We start from the raw sequence: 17,523 nt of genomic DNA on the forward strand, positions 1-17,523 counted from the left end.
GTTAATTTTTTTTTCTTTTCAGCTTTCCTGCTTTATAAACACGATTTTGGGGTATTGGTTAATCAGGGGGATAGGGGGTTTAGGTGTCTCTACGAGGCTCTCCATCACTGTAGACTGACGAGTCTACCAGCCTCCATGCTGGGGAGGGTAGGAGGGGGGCCTTCACTGGTAGAGGAGGCAATAGGGGGGGTTGTTGGTGTGGGGAGGAGGGTGGCTACCAAGGGTGGTGGGTTTAGTAGGGTAAAAACCATAAATAAGCCAGTAGCTAGTGCAGAACTTATAAAAGGGAGAGAGAGGGAGTGATGTCTGCTGTATTGATCAAGGCAAAAAAAATGGCACCTTTAATTGTATGTACATTAAGGGACCGATTCCGATTCCGGCTGCAAAACGAACCGACCGACACGGACCCGGACCGAATACCGACCGACACGGACCAGCGCCGTACGACCCGTGCAGTACGATGCAATGCGAGTGAATTACAACCGACACGTACAGAATACAAGCCATACGACCGAGCCGGAGGCAAAATAGTGATCCGTCCGGAAAACCCACGCGATTTTCACCGACTGACACGAACCCGGAATGAACCCGACTGACCCGTACCCGCGATGTACGATTAGCGCAGTACGATGTAATGCGTGTAAAACCAGACCGACTCGCACGGAGACCAAGCCACATGACCGACACGCACAGACAACCCGGCACACAAGCAATAGAGACCGCCGCAAACGACGCGTACCAAACACAGAAGACAGGCAGCGTGAACGAGGCGGAGAAGCCCGCACGAGACAACAGCAGCGTCCGTTTCCATCACATGAACGTCTCCTTCATGCCTACAAAACACAAAGGAAAAAAGACAAAAAAAGGACCAAACAAGCAATGACTAAGCCAATAAATCCCCCCCCAAAAAAATGTGACAAAGACACACCCACAACTTCAACTATATAAAGGACTACAATCACTACCATCATCCCTTGCAAACAGGAGACACAGCCAGCAGCAAACACCAGTACACAGCAACCACAGACACACTCACAACTAACCCATCACACAACTCACACACCATCAGCACCTCATACAAAAGCACACACACATACACACAGCAAAACCAACACCAAACCAAGCCACTTGCACCCTCACACACACATCCCTCACCACCACCACCCATCACCATGCCTTCAAAGAAGAATCCAAAGTTCACAGATAGTGAGTTAGAAGTGCTGGTAGACAAGATCATCAGAGTAGAGCCACATTTGTTTGGTACATTGGTTCAAAGGACCCCCATCTCACAGAAAATCAAGATGTGGGCAAGGATTGTGGACAAGGTGAACGCACAAGCACCAACGTTGCGCACAAAGGACGATATCCAAAACCGGTGGTATGACGTGCGCAGGATGGTCAAGAAACTCATCGAGAAAGATCACGCCTTGAGTCAGCGCACCGACGGTGGCCCTCCTGCCAAACCAGTCTACTTCAGGACCTGGGAGGAGAAGGTGCGGGACATCCTACCACCAGAGAGCGTCCATGGCCTAACAGACATCCCAGAGCCTGGTGAGTACACAAACAACATACCCAAGATTGTGTGGCAAGGGGACAGTGAAACCATGCACCGCAAGCAAAGCTACACTAACCAATAGATAATCAATCCAAGATGTGTATACCAGTCACACAAACACAATACCTGCCATCTCATAGTGACTGGGGACTGTGTCATGACATGCACCAACCTACAAACAAATAGAGCAAGCCAGTGGCACTAAGCCAAATACACCCAGCCAGACAGTTTGACACCACAAACACACCACCTCACAGTGCAGCTGACTGTCAGGAAGGAATAGTGGGGATACAGGTGAAGTGAGTGTAGCCAAAAGCATGAAGGGGCCTGTAGTCACAGATAAAGCCCCCCCTCCTTATTGGCCCATCAAGACCCCTCTGAAACATGCCCATATCACAGGGAGTGGAAAATGACTGACAAGATGGCTGACACTGGGTCCTGCTGTGGGGAGCACAAGACCCTGCTAGGGCTTGTATGCAAATCAGAAGCAGGACACCACTGACTGACATCCTGAAAGACAACTTGCAAGCCCAACAATGGAAGCACGTTTCATGATGGGAAGGAGGACTGACAGCCCTGACCGTACTACTCAGCATGGGGAGACACCCCCCCAACACAAAGTCCACACAACTCACTGGGTACAATGCATTGAAACACACCTCATTGAAATATCAGCAAAAGATACCCCGTACTGGGTGCTGCTTTGTGAAGCACAGGGGCTCGCTTGGGACTTGTAGCCAAACAAACACCAGGATTTCACAATCAGCCATCTTGCCATTGCTGTCACACCCCCTCACAGGGAAGCAGAGTCAAGAGGGAGGAAGCATGGGCATGCTGGGAAAGGGGGTGTAGCCAAGAGTCTGATGGGACTCGCAGTCAGAGGCAACCTACACCCATCCACATGGCCCAGCAAGATCAAACTGAACCATACTCGCCTCAAAGGGAGTGGGAAGGGACTGACAAGATGTCTGACACTGTGCGCTGTTGTGGGGAGCACAAGGCCATGCTGGGACTTGTAGCCAATCAAACACCAGGATTTCACAGTCAGCCATCTTGCCATTGCTGTCACACCCACTCACAGGGAAGCAGAGTCAAGAGGGAGGAAGCATGGGCATGCGGGGAAGGGGGGGGTAGCCAAGAGTATGATGGGAGTCGCAGTCACAGACAACCTACACCCACCCACATGGCCCAGCAAGATCAAACTGAAACATACTCGCCTCACAGGGAGTGGGAAGGAACTGACAAGATGTCTGAAACTGTGCTCTGTTGTGGGGAGCACAAGGCCATGCTGGGACTTGTAGCCAATTAAACACCAGGATTTCACAGTCAGCCATCTTGCCGTTGCTGTCACACTCCCTCACAGGGAAGCAGAGTCAAGAGGGAGGAAGCATGGGCATGCTGGGAAGGGGGGTGTAGCCAAGAGTATGATGGGAGTCGCAGTCACAGACAACCTACACCCACCCACATGGCCCAGCAAGATCAAACTGAACCACACTCGCCTCACAGGGAGTGGGAAGGGACTGACAAGATGTCTGACACTGGGCTCTGTTGTGGGGAGCACAAGGCCATGCTGGCAAATGGCCAACAACAATATCAAACTCTGTCTGTGACAAGCTGGGAAAAAGCAGTGTACAGGCAGGCATCTCTTTGAAAAGTAGAAAATGTCATGATTGTGAACCAGCGATGCATGTAGAAACATAAATCACATTGTGTGTCTCTTCCAAACACAGGTCGTGCTGGGCACCCAGCACCAAATGACAAGGATACCCAGTCCCAGACTCTGGTGGACACTGAGCTCTCTGGTCTGACTCTCTCACTGTCCTCTTCTGATGACGACAACCAACCTGGCCCCTCCGGTGTGAGCCATCATGCAGCACCAGCAGCAGCAACATCTGCCCCCCCTGTATCCACGCCTCCAGCATCTGGACACCGACAGGGCACCCCCGCCAACACGGACAGACCAAGGACAATCAACACTCACAGCACAGGGACACAGGACCCCCCGGAAGCTACAGCCAACACCACCAGCAACACCACCCAAGGGGTCCCAGTGTCACCTGTGCGTACCGCCGCTGGTCCTGCCCATGTGGAGAGGGGTGCTGGGAGGGGTGGGAGGCACAGGGCACGCCTTGCAGAGGGGTCTGGACTGCATGATGACCCCCAACTGGCATGCATCTTAAATGCATACCAGGATAGCACGGAGGATTTGGCCAGGTAGTGGGGATCCTCAAGGACATGCAACATGAGCAGGGCGCCCAGCATGCCCGCATAGAAGCCAAGTGGGATGACATCACTGCGGTGCATCGGGACATACTACAATGCCTCCGCCAGATCAACACAAACCTGTTCACACCCCCCTGTGTGCCCACAAAATCTGTCGCAACACCATCTGCCAGCGCCACAGGGAGGGCGGAGGACTCTGGCGGAGAGTCCCCTGCACCGCAGAGGCCTGCACATGAGGATCCCCCCCTGGAAGAAAAGGGGTCGTCCGAAGAAGGACATGTGAGAGGCAGATGTCCCAGCACATCCCCCTGGGCCTCCAAACCTCTTCTGGACAATGTTCTTTGTTCGCAACCTGTTCACCTTGTCCAATCGCACACAATTCACCCACATTACATGGAGGGTTCATGTTGGGCCAATGTAGCAGACGACTGTGGACTTTACTCTGGACATTTCATCTACCAGCACTTCCAACTCCAATGTGAACTTTGGATTCCCAAACCACTGTACAGCACTCACCATCCTGTGCACGTCACTCACACATGTTTGTAAATAAACTCACCAGTACACCATACTTGCCTCTGTTGTGATTCCAACTTGTCATGTTCAGGGAGATGTCAATCTGCTACACAACACAGTGCATGCCAAATACTGCAACAATGTGACCAACGTAAGGTGAGTCATGAGGATGTGACACATGTGAGGGAGACACACCACTATGGCAACACAAAACATACTCACCATGGCCATGTTACTCATCACACACAATGATGTTGACCTGAAACACATTGGCATGCACAGACACAACACCAAGCACAGTCAGTGGTAACAAGTCCACAGGTGAGGTAAGCAGATGTCACTCAGATGTGGGAAGACAGACAATGCTCATAACAAAGTGTAGCACAGGTTCATTACACATCAGCAACACGTTTATTCCACAATAGTTGCACGGTAATTCTATGTAACAGTGGACACACGCTCACAATGTGTTGGAGAATGGAAGTCCAGGGATGTGTGGTACATCAGTTGATGGGAATTGTCAACTTCCACACTGGTGTTGGCTTCTGGGTGTTGGGGGTCAGTGTTGACCACACAACAGGCAAAGGACCCTGGGAAGGACAGACAAGATACAGTCAAAAGCACACCAGAACAGGAGAGAAATACAATACACATGCACAAAACATGTTGCAAAACACCTACACAAACACTAGTTAGCAATACTACCCTATTGTGGAGTACACACCACCTGAATGGACACATCACAGCACGCATCCATTCAAGTGGCACACAGACACACTCAGACAGCAACAGAGCTGGCTCAACACATTCCAAGCTACCTCCATACATTCACATAACAACACTGGAAACTCACATTCAGGTGAAGAAGTTGTTGATGAGCTGGGAGCGGACGTCACCATCATCTTCATCATCACTGGCATCTTGGCCCAGGCCGGGATCCTCCACAGGTGCCGGACGTTGGTCATCGTCATCGTCATCCTGGATGAGAGGCACCTCCTTCTGCACCGCCATGTTGTGTAGCATGCAGCAGACCAGTATTATCTTGCACACCTTTGCAGGCTCATATGGGAGGGCCCCTCCGGTCTTGTCCAGGCAGCGAAAGTGGCTTTTAAGGAGGCCGAATGCCCACTCAATCACCCTCCTGCTCCTACCATGTGCCTCGTTGTAGCGCAGCTCAGCTGGTGTCACAGTGTTCCTGAGGGGTGTCAGCAACCACGGCATGTTGGGGTATCCAGAGTCACCTGCACACACAAAAATGAACAAGTAGCGGAGTTTTGTAGGAGTGCGGAATACAACACTGACAAACACACACAATGAGAAACAGTCAGTACACACCGACAAGCCAGGCACGCTGAGCTGGCATCTGTGACATCATCGTTGCAATGTGACAATGTGACTACTCCTCATAATGTAGGCAATGGGCCACTGAACCACGGAACCGTGCACACACATGTGTGATCAACATGTCAGCAAGACAGACCACCAGAGCATTGATCGAATGGTAGTGCTTCCTGTTCCGGTATGCATGCTCATGTGCCTGTGGTGGTATCAGGGCAACATGTGTCCAGTCAATGGATCCAATGACGTTTGACATCCTCCCCAGTGTATAAAAGGCATCCTTAATTTCAAGGAGTTCATCTTGGTTCGGGAACTTGATATACAGGTCGAGGAATTGCAACATCCCCTCCAAGACATCGTGTAGCACCCGACTAAACATTGTTTGCGACATACCACCAGCAGTAGCCACAGTGTACTGGAAGGTACCGGTAGCAAAGAAGTGCAGGGCTGCCATCACCTTCACCTCTGGGGTCAGTGCTGTAGGGTATGTCCGGCCAGGTAGCAGATGTGGCGCCAACTGCTCCACCAACTCCTCAATCAGTGGCCTGGTGAAGCGGTACCATCTGATGCTGTTGCGTTCCTGCATGGTTGCAAGGACTGGGAACGGACGATGGACAGCTGGTGCCCTGCAGTACGGAGATGCACAAAGGAAGATTGTCAGTACATCCACCCATGTGGCCATGACCACGATCACTATCACATGCTAGTTCATGACATTACACAATGTACTGAGGTGTGTGCTGTTGGTCATGGACACATATGTCACCTACGAGACCACCACCTCACATCTCAATTCCACATATCCACATGAGTGCCATGTAGTGCAATGGGGTGCCGCTCGTGAATCCTGACGCTGGTGACAACGGATCCCTGCACTGAGGACTGCGAGGTCCAGCAGCCCCTCACCTTTCCGCTGCTGCCTCTTCCTCAAGACCCGCCCCTGGACAGTATTTAAATCCTCACGGCCCCCGCTTCGCGGGAGCCGCTCGTGAATCCTGAAGCTGGTGACAACGGATCCCTGCACTGAGGACTGCGAGGTCCAGCAGCCCCTCACCTTCCGGCTGCTGCCTCTTCCTCAAGACCCGCCCCTGGACACTATTTAAATCCTCGCGGCCCCCGCTTCGCGGGCGCCGCTCGTGAATCCTGAAGCTAGTGACAAAGGAACCCTGCACTGAGGACTGCGAGGTCCAGCAGCCCCTCACCTACCGGCTGCTGCCTCTTCCTCAAGACCCGCCCCTGGACACTATTTAAATCCTCGCGCCCCCCACTTTGCGGGAGCCGCTCGTGAATCCTGAATCTGGTGACAACGGATCCCTGCACTGAGGACTGCGAGGTCCAGCAGCCCCTCACCTTCCCGCTGCTGCCTCTTCCTCAAGACCCGCCCCTTGACACTATTTAAATCCTCGCGGCCCCCGCTTCGCGGGAGCCGCTCGTGAATCCTGAAGCTGGTGACAATGGATCCCTGCACTGAGGACTGCGAGGTCCAGCAGCCCCTCACCTTCCCGCTGGTGCCTCTTCCTCAAGACCCCGCCCCCTGCGCGTCCTCATATTTCCGTGTACGTATTTCCGCAGCGCGGAACGCAGCGCGGGCGAAGCCCGGGACAAGGGCGGCCCGTCTGAGCCCGTCAGCGACCGACAGAGGCCGGGACGGGGCATATCTCTTGGCTCTGCAGGTGAGCACTCTGTGAGTGAGGTTCCGCTTTGTTGTGTGTCGGACTGACTTCTGATTCCTAGTGCTCGGAGGCTTAACACGCACACTTTATCAGCCCCATACCATCTCACCAAAACAGGCAATGGCCGCTGCTGGCATGAAGAAGGGCCGGAAGTCTCTTTGTGGGTCCGGAGTAGCCGGAACCCTGGATAATTTTATTACGAGAGCGGCGTCTGTTTTACAAAAGGAAATTGAACTTACTGAGAAAAGACTCTCTCTTGATCAAGTGCTGAATAAACGCTCCTCATTGGGCAACATTGCTTTAGCAAAGTCACCTGTAGTCGCAAACTTGTCTAATCAAGTCTCTGACACTAATGCGCTGTCTCTGAGAGAAAAGGTGAATGATGCTGTAATTGCAAATGGCAATGATTGTAATTTATCTGAGCATGGTGATTCCACTGGTCTCGATTTTCCCACGCCCATAATCTATGAGGGAACTACTAGATCCGGCCAACCTATACGTATCGACGCTACCCAAGCTACCCAGGCCAAATTGACAGAACAGGTGGTGAAACGCAAGCGGGGCGGCACAGTGTTGCCCAACAAAAGATCCAAAACTCATAAAGGGCAAAACACTGGAATATCTGACCCCGTGGTCAACGTAGACCTGACGGCTGGAGGTCCTGAGGCCACGATGGGTTCTGCACCGAACAATGATTACTGGCAAAGATTGGAACAGTTACTCATTGCGACCTGTCGCCCCATTTGCAACAGACTGGATTCCATGGAAAATAGACTTTCTAACTTGGAATCATTGGTTGCTGTATTGTCCGGGGCAAAGGGGACTAGGGATAGCGGGGGAACTAAAGAAAATGCAGTTGTGCTTACTTGCCCTGCTCCCAATCCACCCAATGTATTGACAGATGCAACGGAACAACCTATTTTACAGGGTCAGGGCCAGGGCTTAGTTAACGACACACAAGTAGTCCCCTATGACCTTACTCCACCACCTGTTGTAGGGAATCTAAGGAGCGGGGCGAGCCTTGCCATTAATAACCAACTAAACGAGCCAAGCAAACCTGACTTCATCTTACATAAGCAGCCAGGGTTTCCCCTTGACCACAAACAACCTTGCTTAGATCTTCCACCTGAATCTGTGCCATATGTGGTGGTTCTTGTTGGTGTCCCCACCCTGAACCATGGATCCAGGGAGGCTTCTTCTGATCTAAAGAATAAATGCCTGCACTGGTTAAATTGCAACAAACCCCTCCAGAATCAGTGCAGCAGCGAGATATTATTAGCAAGGAGGATAAACTGGGTTGGGCATAGAGTCAAGGATGTCCCCGGTGATTGTGTAGTAATCAATTTTAGGAACCCTAGTACTGTTAGGTACATCTGCACATTTCAGTCTGGTAGCCACAATAGTCCCCGTTCAGTAATCAAAGCCCTCCCACTTACCTACTTTTATCCGGGACCTCAGAATTCTGGGATTGACATCTTTCGTAGGGGAGGAGCCGATAGCTCGAGCACCTGTAGGGTTGGACCACCCCCCCCTTCACTCTTTTAATGTAAATCAAGTCCACGATCGATTCTGCCCGCCCCCTCTTGAAGCTTTTTACCATATTAATAGATACAGCACCCTTGACCAGGTGGATTGACGCCCAAATTGTAGTGTCCAGAAAACCCACACAGTCTCGGGGGGGCCGACAGAAATTGAAGGGTCGGCAAATAGTCCTGTGCGGGTAATCCTGGGTAGGGCATCCATCCCACCAACTATTAATAGCTCTCCTGCTGACCAGTCTTCGGCCACAACCAAACTAAAGTTGAGCCCCAGCTTGCTTTCATGGAATGTGGCAGGCCTCATGAGCAAATTGACATGCGAAGACTGGGGCACCTTCATAGATAATTTTGATGTCTGCCTAATGCAAGAGACTTGGGCTTTAGAAAACTTCCAAAGGGTAGGCTTTGCATCTTTTAATACACTAGCAGTAACTAGCGGTAGGGGTAGACCATCCGGGGGTCTCACTACCTGGGTGGCTCTCCACCTGGGTGCCTCAGCAAGGCAGCTTCACACCAATTCAGACGACATTCAATGTATTTTGCTTGAGTTGCCTAAAAACATTCATTTGGCTCTCCTGAATGTCTATTCCAGACCCTCCCAGGGTGGCCGGGAATCCAAGGCCGTTGAACAGTTAAATAAATTCATCTTGTCCCTGGATCCTGGATATTCCGTGATAGTGATAGCGATTTTAATTGTCAATATGAACCACTTAGTGTGTCGGCCCTAGATGATCCAACTGCTGAAAACGAACACCGGAATATTCCTGATCCTATGATCACCAAGGTCAAAGCCTGGACCCCTCTGGTTCTCCAGATTTCCGCACTAACTCTCTCTCTATCCTTGAGGGCAAGTAATGGGAGATTTGATTATGATAGACCAGGACGAGCCACCTTCAACAGAGTTGGACAAACTTCTATCCTAGATTACATTCTTATCGAAACCAGAGCGTGGGATAAGGTGCTCGATTTCAGGGTGTTAGAACGGGATGATAGCGATCACAACGCTTTGGTTGTGACATTTAAACCAGGTAGCTGGGGCATGAGTAGCTACGACACACCAGTATCTCCCACAGCACAACCCCTTATCTTGAACAACAATGGACGAAGGGTAAGATGGCCTCGCATTGTTGCTAGCCCAAATAAACTGTCGGAGATCTATAGTCTTGCCCTACCCCACCTCATTGAAATGTCTGAGGCTGGTCTTAATCGAACTCCCATAGAACAGGCGACCGGGCCCACAGGTATTCACTTACAGCTAGCAAACAAACTCTCGAAGGTATTCTGTTCGACTGGGAATGCGAGGCCCCATTTGCCTAAAAGGCAATTGTGGTACTCCACTGAGTGCAGGAAGTCGAAGAGCGATTTGCTCTTGGCTATCAAGGCCCTGGACAAAGTGAGGACGAGAACAATGAGGGCACAGTACAAACAAACTTTAGAAAGGGCTAGAAAGGCCTGGGAGGTCGACACATGGGAGGAGTTAAGACTAACTTTGCAGGCTAAGGATTTCAAGGGCTTCTGGAACATTGTCAGCAAGGGCAGAAAAGAACCAGGAACCATCGCATTCCCTAATATAGCCCCAGCGGTATGGGAAGCCCATTATGGGGCCCTTTACTCAAGCTTAAATGACAACACGCTATGTACATCTACCTCTCTCTCCAGACCTATTTGCAAAGCAGAGGTTGCTACGGCCATAACGATAAAGGAGGTGGAAACTGCTATACATCTGTTGATATCCAACAAAGCGCCGGGATTGGATAAAATCCCTGGCGACCTTTATCTCTCGGAACCAAAGATCTGGGCGCCGTACCTTTGTTCCTTATTTAATTCTATCCTGTTGGGTGCGGAACTCCCAGAGTCGTGGCTAGGTGCGGAGATCGTACCGATATTCAAGAAAGGCTGTCCCCTACAACCTTCAAATTATAGGCCCATCAGCCTAATTGATACCACACAGAAGCTGTTTGGACGTATAATACTGGACAGATTACAGACCTGGGAGTCAGACAACAACATTTTAAGTTTCTTGCAAGCGGGCTTTAGAAAGGGAACCTCCACTGTCGACCAGATCTTCCGACTTCAGGTCATACATTGGAAGACCGTGAGTTTAGAGGGTGGCAGTCTCTATCTCATTTTTGTCGACCTGAGGTCGGCATTTGATCTGGTACCGCGAGAAAATCTGTGGAAGGTTCTCCGGGCTCTCAATGTCCCCCTATATCTTTTGGATATTGTGAGTAGACTCCACATGGAAAACTTTGCCCAGGTCAGATGTGGCAAACATGGAGAGTTGTCCCCCCGCTTCCCTGTCAACCGTGGAGTCCGTCAAGGATGCGTGTTGGCACCCACGTTATTCTGCCTATATATTAACGGGCTCATCAATCATCTGGTAGGCATTAGGGACATAGACGTGCCAAGACTTGCTACGGGCATGGTGCCAGCGTTGATGTTCACTTACGACACTTTGTTGCTGTCACGAACGTCAACTGGCATTCAGCGTATTCTGGATGGCTTTGTGGATTTCTGTGCTGAAAGAGGCCTGGAGATCAATTTAGCTAAAACTAAATTTAGGATCCTTAACCCCCCCAAGCACACACGGCCAAACCCAGTTCTGAATGGTGTCTACCTTGAGCGGGTGACAACGTTCGGATATCTGGGGATTATACTACAAGAAAATTTTGGATGGGGGGGACAAATTGCCAATTCGGTGTTAAAACTTGCCCAAACCACTGGGGGAATTTCCCAACTTTTCAGAGGCTCGGTCTCCAAACCAGTGGCTCCAGCAATAGAAATCTACAGGACCCAAGTGAGAACAGCCTACATTTATGGAGCAGAATTGTGGGGTCATTCTAGAATACATAGCCTGATCGGGACTGAAAATCTTTTTTTGAGGAGCCTATTGGGTCTGCCCTCTAGCTCCCCATTGGTCCCTATCAGATTGGACTGTGGAAGAGGCAGTAACGTTGCGCCCACTGATATATTGGAAGAGACTCTGGTCTAACGCAGAGTCGGGTTTTTACCGGGAGGAATTCAAGGGGGTTTGGCCTCAAATAAAGAGTAAGAATATTCCCTGGCTGAGATTTGTTAGGGATACTTGTACCAAGATTGGCCTACCTGAATTATGGGCCACACCAGAGGCCTCATGCCCGGCCCTATCAAAATAAAAATTGACCGAACAGTTCAGAAAATACCATCTTACGCGTCTCCATGAGAGCTCTGATACTGGAAGGCTGACGGTTGAGTTCCTACAAATCAAAGATAACTATAGGAGAGAGGAATTTTTAGATCTGGTCAGTCCCCCGGCTGCTAGGAAGCTCTATTGCCAACTGAGAATGGGCAGCCTCCCGCTTAGATCGTTCACCTCCAGGTGGGATGTAAATAGTACTACCGCCTGCCCGGCTTGTGGATATAGACTGGAGGATTAAAAACACGTTTTCTTTTTTTGCCCCACATACCACCTCCAAAGAAAACGTTGGGTTAAGCCAATATGTAATAACCTGGGATTTAGAGAGTGCGAAAAAGCTATGAGAGTTTTGAAACACGATACACAACCCCCTATAGTCTTTGTAGTATCCCGGTTCCTTAACGCTATGTGGATAAAACGTAGGAAATACTTGTAAATAATCTCTCAGTTTGAATATTTCTTTTCTTCTCTCTTTTGCACTGTATAAATGTTTATGTAACATCTTACAACTGTGAAATGATTTGGCTATTTTTAACTGTGAATTGCGATAATTTATGATGCTTTTATGGCCTTTTGAGCCAAAATAAAGTTTAACAATGGCAATGGCAATGGCTAATCATCTGGCTGTGTCACCCAACCCATGTGCTGCTTCAACGTTAAATAAACACACCCCAGTGACAAATGAGGACTCATGTCTCCAAGGCATCACAGATCTTTGCCATGCAGAAACCCAGGCTCCCTGTATTGACACATCAACACAGCAATGGACATGGCGTAGCACGTACACACCACAAGGCAAGCGTAAGTCCCACAAATAGTGGGCACTGTTGTTCCTGCCGGCCCTACATGTAGGTCTCTTAGACACACACCCCATCAAGGTTGATGCATATACCACATGGATGTGGAGACTGTCACCCATTGGTAACATGTGATCAGACACATCTGAGACACAACATGCACACAGACTGTGGGTGCACATCAGTATTGGGGCTACAGGTCTCACTGTGACGTACATGCCATCACCTCCAGGACTCAGGGTGTATGTGACATGTTTTAAACATATCCAACCTGACACTGTGGCCTTTACTCTTGCCCATTACTGTCCAATTGCACATCACAGTGGTAATGTGCACAACACACAAAGGACTCTGCCCCCATGTACAAGATAACAGCCTGGGAGTGGCTGCACAAAGTGCCAGACAGCTGTGGCCCCCTCAAACACCCAGGGAATGCAGCCTTACATGCCATGGGACACTGTGTGGCCAATGCTATAGTGTGGCAGGTGTGCGCAGGTGTCCATGGCCAGTATATGTGTGTTGCATCTGTATAATAGTCACAATAATGAGGTCCGACGCGGGTGACAATGCGTACGCATTGCACGGTTCATGACCTAGCCATGCGTACGCTTTGTCATAGAATCCAATGCAGTCCGATGCGGGTGACAATGCGTTTGCATTGCAAAGTTCATGACCGAGCCGTGCGTACGCTTTGTAATTCAATCCAATGAGGTCCGACGCGGGTGACTATCATGCATACGTGTCAGACAAGCATGGTCCGAGACAGGCGTATGCCTTGGCCATTGAATCGCATGGAGACGGGTGCATGTGTATGTTCAAAATACGCGTTGTACAGTCAGTTGAACGAGTCGGGCGCACCCATTGGCTCAGGACTGTCATTGAGACGGATGCGGATTCCAAACTTGTACGAGTTGTGCACTGCAAATTCAGTTGGATACCTACAACAATGTTGCAATTTCAAGTGTTCCATGAAGGTGAAGATTTGAACGATGCGGAAGGCGTGTACGAGTCGTACTTTTGAATGGATTGGCCAGATTCATAGAATGCAACCATGTTGAACCTATCACTTGGGACACATGACACAGAGTCTGCCTCTGCAGCACAGATATAAGGCTGGCTGGCCCCCAGGGAGCTCACTTGCCTGCACTACATGCTACTGGACCACATCCCTGCTACCACTGCTGCTGTCTCTGCATCCTCTGGCTCCTGCTATGGCACATACTCGGGAGAGGGCCCAGCCTTCACTGAGGAGGAGAACCAGGCCCTGCTGGACAGGCTCCTTCCAGAGTACAGAAAGCTCTATGGGACGCCAGGGGAGCAGGTGAGTGTGCTATCCACTGCCTTCCTAATTATGCATGTTGTCTGACTAGCAGTACTTGCAGTGTGTACACCAGTGGCAAGCATTCTCACTGACTACTTTCATCCACCCAATTGTGTAGGTACATGTAATGAATAGTTTTCCTGCTGCTAAAGTGCATTATTGCAAGCTTAAACTATCCAGGGATTGTTAACATGTCAGACAGGCATGTGAGTTTTCATTGCCCATGGTTGCACTACCTGAGTCATTTATTTCCCTTTGTGATGGTGACATGTATATCCAATTGTGTGCTGCACAAATCTGGGGCATGTGTGTTAATGTACTTTTCACTTTGTCATCCTCACAGGTTGATGCCCACCAAAAGCAGGAGATCTGGCTGACCATCGCCCGAGCTGTTCGTTCTGTGGTGGTCTACAAGCGCCGCATCCGAAACTGCCAGAAGAGGTGGCAGGACCTTCGGGGCTGGACCCGGAGAATAGCTAGAGTCCAGCTGAAGCTGTCACCTCCACGCAGGAGGGGCGGACACCGGACCCTGACTCCCCACATGCTCCGGATACTGGCGGTGGTCTTCCCGAACCTGAATAGGCAGCTGAAGGGTACTGTGTCCCTGCAATCAGCTATGCTTCAGGTACCAGTCAGCATCAGTTCCCGTGACTCTGTTGTGTGTATCATGGGTGGGTCAATTGTTTACACAATGCCTGAGATCTGACATGTGAACTGTGTGTGCCCTTGAGATGTGTACCAATTATTGCTGGTCTGACTCGCAACATGTTTCTGGGGTATTCCAAACAAAACCATGCAGCAGGGGACTCCAATTTTTGGGCATCAGGAGTATGTATATCAAGTATGTCACAATTGCTTAGCCACCTGACCACTGTCCGTGGCAAAACACTGTTTCACTTAGTCCTGCCCAGTCATGCCCCCTCAAGGGCATTCAGAAGCACTCTGTAATCCCAATTTTGTGTATGAAATTGCAGGTTATGCTTAGTGACATGTGCCCTCAGGTGTCTGCCTCTGTGTCATTAGGGTGGGGCTTGTTGCTGCGTACAACTGGGGTGCCCATGATTCAGAGGGTCAGCTTGACATCTGCAATGTGACTGTGGGAGACAAGACCTGTGTGACATATAGGTGTGTGATCATCTGACAGCGCACAATGGTGTATGCAACTGTGTCCCTCATGCAGCTGGGTTACATGCATGGCAGACTGTGATGTGTTAATGTACATGGATTTGTGTTTGCTGAGACTCATATGAATGATTTGCATGATGTGGGGTTTTCCGGGTCCTGGATATGTTGTTTGAATGGGATGTTCAAGTGCGCCGGTCATCTACAGACTCAGCTTTACCCCTGAGCTAGGATTGTGAGTCAGTGCATATTGTTGTTGTCTGGATGCCCTGCCCCTGTGACAGGAGACAGTGTTGACTGACTTTCAGGGCATACCAGTGCCATGGCATAGAACTTGCTATGAGTGAGCCTGCGTTGTGTTCAAGTGTGCACCATGCACCCCATTGTGGCCTTGCCCATCAGGACATGAGTACATCATAGTGTGTGTTGCTGGCATACATCCCAAGCATGTGAAATGAGTCTCTGCCCATCCCTTCATCCGGACACCTGTACTGAGTCAGTCACAAGAGATGTGCTGTGTCTATAGTGACATACTCCTACATGTTCACTTGCATGTACAACTGATGTGTGGGTGGTACATATTGGCACATTGGTATGTTAGCATCCAACATGCAACGGATATATGTGTTAAAGTCAAGGAGGGATATGTGTGCCATGGTTGATGTTGAGAATGACAATTGTCTTATCCTAAACAGTGTTGGCACTTTGAGCTGTGTTCAGATGATCATGCCAGGGCTTGCCCTGTGATGTGATGTACTCACTGTGGTGTGTGCAGTCGGTGCAGGTGAGTGATGTAGTTCTGTTACTTCCGATTCCTATCCATATACATCCACGGCCACAGGAGGGGACAGCTCCACGGACCAGGAGGAGCCACATTGCCTTACAGGGACAGAAGGAGAGGAGTCAGGTGGACCCAGTGGCACGGAGGGCGAGTTGAGCCACACAGAGGAGTTGTCAGCACCATCCCCCAGCTCAAGGCCACAGCAGCTCTGAGGATGACTCCCCTGTGGAGGCGGGTGTCAGCAGCCACCAACACCAGCTAGTGAGGATGTCTCTGCCACCGCCACCACCACGACCACCACCCCCCTCCCATCAGCTCCCATCCCAGAGGTCCCTGTGGGCTCCCGTGTTCGTGAGCATGTCTCCTTTGTGCCAGGCAGCGCACCCCCTGCCCCTGTGTCCCCTGCTGCCCTGAGTGAGGAGTCTGTGGACTTACTTTGACAGATCCATGTAGGGCAGACGTCGATGCTGAAGGTCCTCCATGCACACACAGGTCTGTTGACACAACTGGTGTCATTCATGGAGGGCATTTCTTCAGGCATGTCTTCCCTACAGAGCACCAACCAGTCCGTGGCCTCCTCCCTGATGGCAGCAGTGTCCCTCCTCCAACTGTCCCGCACCCCTCCTACCCCTGCACCACCGACAATTCCTAGCACCCTACCTGTCCCAAGCACAGAAAGCCCCAAACCAAGGTCTAGACGTGCACACAAGCAAGCGCAGGGGACTTATTCCACACTCACAGGGGCTGGTTTGCTGACACACACACAGTCATCCGCAACCACTCCACAGTCCTCCGAGACCTCTCCCTCCCAGCCCCCTTCCCTTGCCTCACCTGCAGCCCCACCCCCCCAGAAGCTCTTCCTCTGTGACCTTGGCCTCTTCCCCACCGACTCAGCAGATCCTGATTACAAGGGGAGAGGAAGTCCCCACACACAGAAGGGAGTGCCCCTCACACCCGGACACCCTCCCCCAGGTGCAGTCAGACCGAGACGCCCATGTGCAAGTCCCCCAGCGCAAGAAGAGCAAGACCCCCCTGCCACCATGCAGCTCCAAGGCAAAGTCTCCATCCTCCATCCCCCAGGCCACCACTCCAGAGGGTTCCCGCCACTCCCTGCCCCGGGTTCACCCACACACAGATACACCATCCCCAAAATGCTAAGGCCATCCCCCCCAAGCACTTGCTCCTCCACACCTGGTCAGACAGTTGGTGCCACTGATGTGGGGACTGTGTCCCCCCCTGCCCTGCCGCCCTCACCTGTCCCACATTCCGCTCCCATGGATGTAGGCACTGCTTTGGAGTCCACGACCACCCCGTCTGACTTGGGCACTGCAGTGGTGAGCCAATCCACTTCATCTGACCTGCCCACTGGGGTTGTGCCGGCACCCACCCCATCTGACTTGTGCCCCACAGTTGTGACAGCACCCAGCACTTCAGTCATCTCCACTGCAGTTGCAAGTGTCTCGCCTGCATCCCCCACCTCTTCA

Source organism: Triturus cristatus, chromosome 6 (genome assembly GCF_964204655.1).
Source record: "Triturus cristatus chromosome 6, aTriCri1.1, whole genome shotgun sequence".
Taxonomy (NCBI): Eukaryota; Metazoa; Chordata; class Amphibia; order Caudata; family Salamandridae; genus Triturus; species Triturus cristatus.